Raw genomic sequence first — 6000 nt, forward strand, 5'->3', positions numbered from 1 at the left:
GTTAAAGACCGAAATTAACGTTACGTTAGCGTAAGCTAACAACAAGCTAACTCTGTTCAGAGCCATAGAGAGAACAGCAGACGGGCAGAGTGAGGACTGGGGGGGGGGGCAGGCATTCTCCCTTCTGTGTGTGTGTGCGTTTGAAAAGATCAGATGAAGTCAGACGAGTATATTATATTGGATAGTAAATGTACTGAGGGTGGACATATAATGTTGATATTTAAACATAAAAAATACAATACAAGTTTAAAGCTCAATATATCAAAACGTGGCACTTTACAGTGAACAGGAGGTCTATTTGTATTAAAAATAATAGATTGTTTTTCCTTTTTTTTATATCCACTTTTTCTACCATCCCAATTTCGCTGTGCCAATTCTCCCCTCCCCTGTCTTGAACATTGCTCGCATATGCCCCCCACTGGCCGGTTGTAGGGAGGATAGAAGCCTTGCATCACGTGTCCCCTCCGATACACGAGGAGGCAGCCTGTCACATCTTTTCACCTGCCAGCGCGGACTCTCATTGGCGAGGTGTAACGTGTAGGAGGCTCACACTACCCCCGCCATTTCCTGTCTCTGCTGTGCAGGCGTCCCCCAACCGACCTGTAGGAGTCGCTGTCCACAACGTCCAGATTACCTCCAATCGACTTCCACCCGCTAACTCTGCCAATTGAGTTAGTATGACAGCCGGCCCAAGGTGGAGGCAACGCCGTCAGCCGGATTCAAACCCGGTGTCTCTTGCGTTGGTGACGAGCGCAATGTCCGCTGCGCCACCCATTATATTTCAGTTACCTTTTTTGAGTTGATCTAAATGTTACTGATCGTGTTAAATGGGCTTATGATATCGTCTCGTATCGATTGCAGGCACCTGCATCGTATCGTATCGTGGCAGATATCGGCAAATATCGTATCGTTGTCCAAAGAATCAATATCGTATCGTGATGAAACTGGTGATTCCCACCCCTAGTAGAGTCCATACATCCAACACCAAATCCCATAATTCCTTACACGTAACGTGTCTCGTGTCTGGCTGTGTGACGTCAACTTGTCAGCATGAAAATGACAGCCAAACATGGTACTGCAACTTAAATAACAAATACAATAGGCATATTTGTGACGGTTACAAATATAACACGTTTTATACTTGTGCTACAAGATTTTGGCCTGTGCTACAAAACTATCAACCTCTGTAGCACCAGTGCTATGTGCAAAAAAAGTTAACGTACAGCCCTGGTGGTCTACAGTTCTAGACTTAAACCCCTTTGTTTCAAGCACCAGTTAGTCAACAGTTTCTGGAGCAGGAGTGGTTACATCATGGCTATGGTTAAGGTCGGTTTAAATTTAGTCCGGGACTAAAGCCCCTTTAGTCTCAGGTTATGACAGATTTAAGTGTCACCTTATGGATCAAACCTTATATCACGCTATGGAAAATTTCATACACCTGTAACAATATATACAGGCAACACATTTTTCTTTTTGGCTTACCAGCCAAGGTAGATTTAAAGAACTACCAGCCAGGCAATTTTTATCAGCCCAAAATGATAAATAGCTTTTTAGTATATCGCCATGTGTTATTATTACTATATAATACTCTCATTATGCAATTTTCAATTAATATCATAAAAACATAAGGAATATTAGCATAATTTTGAGTGGACTGAAGTAATGAGTAACGTTGTTTATTGAGTTAGGGCGAGCAATCTATTATTGAGTGTTTCAAGATGGAGTCGCGGGAGCTATAGAGAGTGGCCGGACCACATTTGGATGAGTACTTCCGGTTCAAAGGGTGACTTCCTGTTGGGCGATCTGCCGATCGGCCACCAGATGGCGCTCTTGAACCACTAGAGGGTTGAGAGGAGGCCAGCACTGTGTCTCAGGGCTGCGGAGGAAAAATATGATTTCGATCACAGATTTTTGAAATATTGATATTAAAGACGAGTTAGGGCGTCCTCGGCAACTTGAGCATGGCTAGGAAAGACGCCTAAACACGTTTTCGGCACTTAAAGTGTTATAAGACATTGATATCAGGAGCTATCTGTAGCTACTGCTAGCCGGCTAGATAACATTAAGACAACGCCTCAGTGAACTATTTAGTTTACTGGGACATTTCATTTAAACAGTGAGCTAACGTGAGCTAACGTTAGCTAACTAGCTAACGGAGGTATCATGCACTCGACTGCTGGAGCATTTGTTGATATCAGGAGCTATCAGTAGCTAGCCAGCTAGATAACGTTAGACAATGCCTCATGTATTAAACTAAAAGTGAATAGTTGACTAGGTCATTTTGTTTAAACAGTAACGTTAGCTAGGTAGCTAACGTTAGCTAACAGATAGGCCTGCCGCGATAAGCAATAAATCGATTAATTGCCGCGATAATTAAAATGAATGCAATGATTTTGACAGGCGCGATTAATTGCTATTTGCGCGTTTGTTTTAATGAGGCGGAACCAGTGCCCCTTGCAGTCTCTCTCCGTGTGGGTTGGCCGCTGGCGTTACTACAGAGCACAGCACGGGAGCTCCGTGGGGCAGTAGCAACGCCACATATAGCTTAACTACATTTCTCAATAGTGTTGCTCCTTTTAACCAAGTAGCGTTATTTGTAGTGTAACGTTAGAATAACACAGAATAACGTTAATACAATTACATGCATCATTGTTTACAATGAACGGGTGGGGCTAGTCAAAGGACTGGAGACGGGGACAAGTTAAACATGAATTAATTTATTATAACGGGTCGTTTTCGAGTCGTGCTGCAGTGCCTACGCACCACAGCTATTCTATTATATACTGCTTTGACGCTTCCTCCTCATCGTTGATTGCCTGTAGTAGCTGCATCTAACGTTAGTAGCTAACGTTAAAACTAAAAAACACAACCGGACGAGACAAGTTGTCGGCTAGGATAATCACAACAATACTTCCGGTCCGGTCGGTGGGCTTCAAAATAAAAGTCTTAAACACCGGAAAAGACGGAGCGGTGGGCTTCAAAATAAAAGTTTTGGGAAATAAATTTCTCAAAAAAATTCTCTAACCGGTCGCAATAATATCGCTTATCGCGATATTTTCGGGGGCAATTAATCGCCCAGCAAAATGTGTTATCGTGGCAGGCCTACTCACAGAGGTTGCATGCACTAGAGCAGACTATTGCCGGAGCCTCTGTTGACACGGGTCTGGGAGGGGGAGGAGGAGGAGGCGGAGGGGCAGTGCGCTGCAGCAGCAGCTGTGTGCCTAAGAGAGAAGTCAGCGAGTGAGAACTCCGCTAAGAATTGGATCATGTTTTTCGATCGGTTTTCACGATCTGCGAAAATAAAGCATTATCGGAATTCACCGATCTCATATTTATACTGAATATCGGCCGATACCGATCTCTGGCCGATCAATCGGGGCATCCCTAGTTAATAGTTTAAAATGCAGATTATTAAAACATATATTTAGTGTAGGGCTGTCCCGAATACCATTTTACAGGCTTTGAACACTCCTTGGTGTTTCCGAACAAGTATTCAAATACTCTCAAAAACAGTTAAAAACAATAAGATTAACATTTCATAATTAACCAATCAATCACAAATCATGAGTGTTGGCTACCATTCTGTTCTATCCAGTAGCAACCCAAGACCGTAAAATTGCGTTGGCAGCAACATGCATTCTGAATCAGTTGTACTACCAGTATGCTTCTGCGTGTATAGAGACAGTGTGTGAGACTAGGAGAAGTGGGGTCGGGACCAGTGATGCCAGTAACGCGTTACTAAGTAACGCGTTATTGTAATCTGATTACTTTCCCCCGAAAATAGTAATCTAACGCGTTAATCTTTAAAAGCCAGTAATCTGATTGCAGTTACTTGTCCAAGTGGCTGTGCATTACTATTTCGTTACTATCTCATCATAAATTCATAATGCAGGCGGAATGCAGTATTTTATTTCGTTTTCGACAGTCAAAAATACATTTTGAGCTGTTTTTCTTTTGGGAGTGACGTGGTGTGGCAGTGAAAGGGTTAAATACAAGAATGTGTTCCGCGGCGTGACTGGTCCCTCTGTCTGTGAGTGACTCTGCTTTGGTTCAATCACATTCCCCATCCACAGTCTGCGAATCAGAGGCAGAGTAGGGCGGGTCTTCACAGCACGTCATGTGACATATGCGCCAATCGTGTGACAGGCAGCAGGGCTCCGTCGTCGGAGAATTCCACCCCAAAACGCTTGGCAAAATTAAAAGTGACTTTTGCGGTTTCTGTTCAGAATTCCACCCCAAAACGCTCGTCTAAACGTAGCCTCAGTCACTACTTCACGGCGGAGGAAACAAAATACTGTCTACCGCTAAAAACAGCACATCCAATTGCATTGAAAGCATCTGGAATCACAACACTAGCCGACGCTTCGACTAGGTACAGGAGGGTTGATGGTGGCAGAGCAAAAGCTCTTATTTGCCAGATTTACAGTTAATTTACATGTTAAAGAGAGACTGATTGTATGTTTATAGAGAGACATTTATAAAAAAAATTTAATAGTTACAGTTGATATAATTGAATAGTTCAGCCTGCATTTGTTAGATGTGATACACTGGTAGAGCTGCCGCGATTACCGCATTACCGCGGTATCGCTGTTACATCACGGCCACCGCAGAGTAGGCTGAATACCGCGTCACCGCTGTTTTTTATAATAATAATAATAAATTACCCTCCTCTCGTTGGGCTTGCGGCTCTGCAGATATACCCTACTTCTCTATCGAGGTTCCAAGCGACCCTATTGGGCACCAGAAAAGTCACGTGAAACATTGCAGGCCACTGATTGGTCAGAAGAGAGACGCGTCACACGTTTTTTACGTCCTGAATGTCAGATCATCACAACACGGCTAATAACGTTAGCTTTAACTCTCCGCCGGAGTGGACTACAATCGCTCTTCAGGAGTACTAAACGAGACATAATGATTTTACTGTCTGCAACGAATGTTATAATAAAAGCCCTTCGTTCTATACACTTGTCTGATTGAAAACTTTATTAACAGACCGCAGAATGGGACAACTCAGCACGCTCTGAGCAAAGAAAGGAACTGAGATATGAATAGAGTATTGCTTGCCTTGCTATCGTCCGGTAAATACGCTGATGTTATTGAACGTATAACTATATAATGTTAATGCCACAAAACGAATGCCTTTATTATAAAGTAGTAACTTTATAGTAATAATAATAAGAAAGGGTCGGGGGGGTAACCAGCCCTGCCCGCGACACCGAGTGAACTGCGCACGACCAGAGGGAAAACTTCGAATCCGTGTTTCACTTTCAATAACTAATGCGTGCTTGCCGAATCCCAAACAATATTCATGCTGCAAAGTCATCCTCTAAAGATAGACATTTAGACTAGAGGCAGGCTATATGCTATAAAGAGTAGACTACTACTAAAAAAAAATGCATTCAAACTATTTTTTTTAAATTTTTTGTGTGCGTGCGGTAATAACCGCGCGGTAGGAAATATTTTGCAAATTTGTGCGGTAAGGAAAACAGCAATACCGCGGCAGCTCTATACACTGGTTTTGTAAAACCACTGGCTGGCTGCTCTAATGCTGTGAGCATCATAGACTGTTGCTTTACCATACTTGATGGTACAGAAGCTGAAGCACTAGTTTAACAATTTACGTTATGTGCATTCTCTTCGGTTCAAATAACAAACTCAGCAAGACCGACGGCTTCTCAGTTACAGTGGGTGACAATATTGTCACAAGGAAAGATGAAATTACCTACCTGGGTTCCATCCTAGAGGCTAATCTCTCCTGTGACAAAATGGCATCCAATGTAATAAAAAAAGTCAACCAACGAACTCGATTCTTGTACCGGATCTCCTCTCTGGTAAACAAGAACACCCTGAAGACTCTGGCAGGAGCACTCATTCAGGGGTACTACGACTATGCTTGCACCTCATGGTACCAAAGCACCTCAAAGGCGCTAAAAACAAAATTACAAACATCTCAAAACAAACTGGTCAGACTACTGCTTGACCTTACTCCTAGAACCCACC

The sequence above is a fragment of the Notolepis coatsorum genome, assembly GCF_963971535.1.
Source record: "Notolepis coatsorum genome assembly, chromosome: 3".
In the NCBI taxonomy this organism is placed as follows: Eukaryota; Metazoa; Chordata; class Actinopteri; order Aulopiformes; family Paralepididae; genus Notolepis; species Notolepis coatsorum.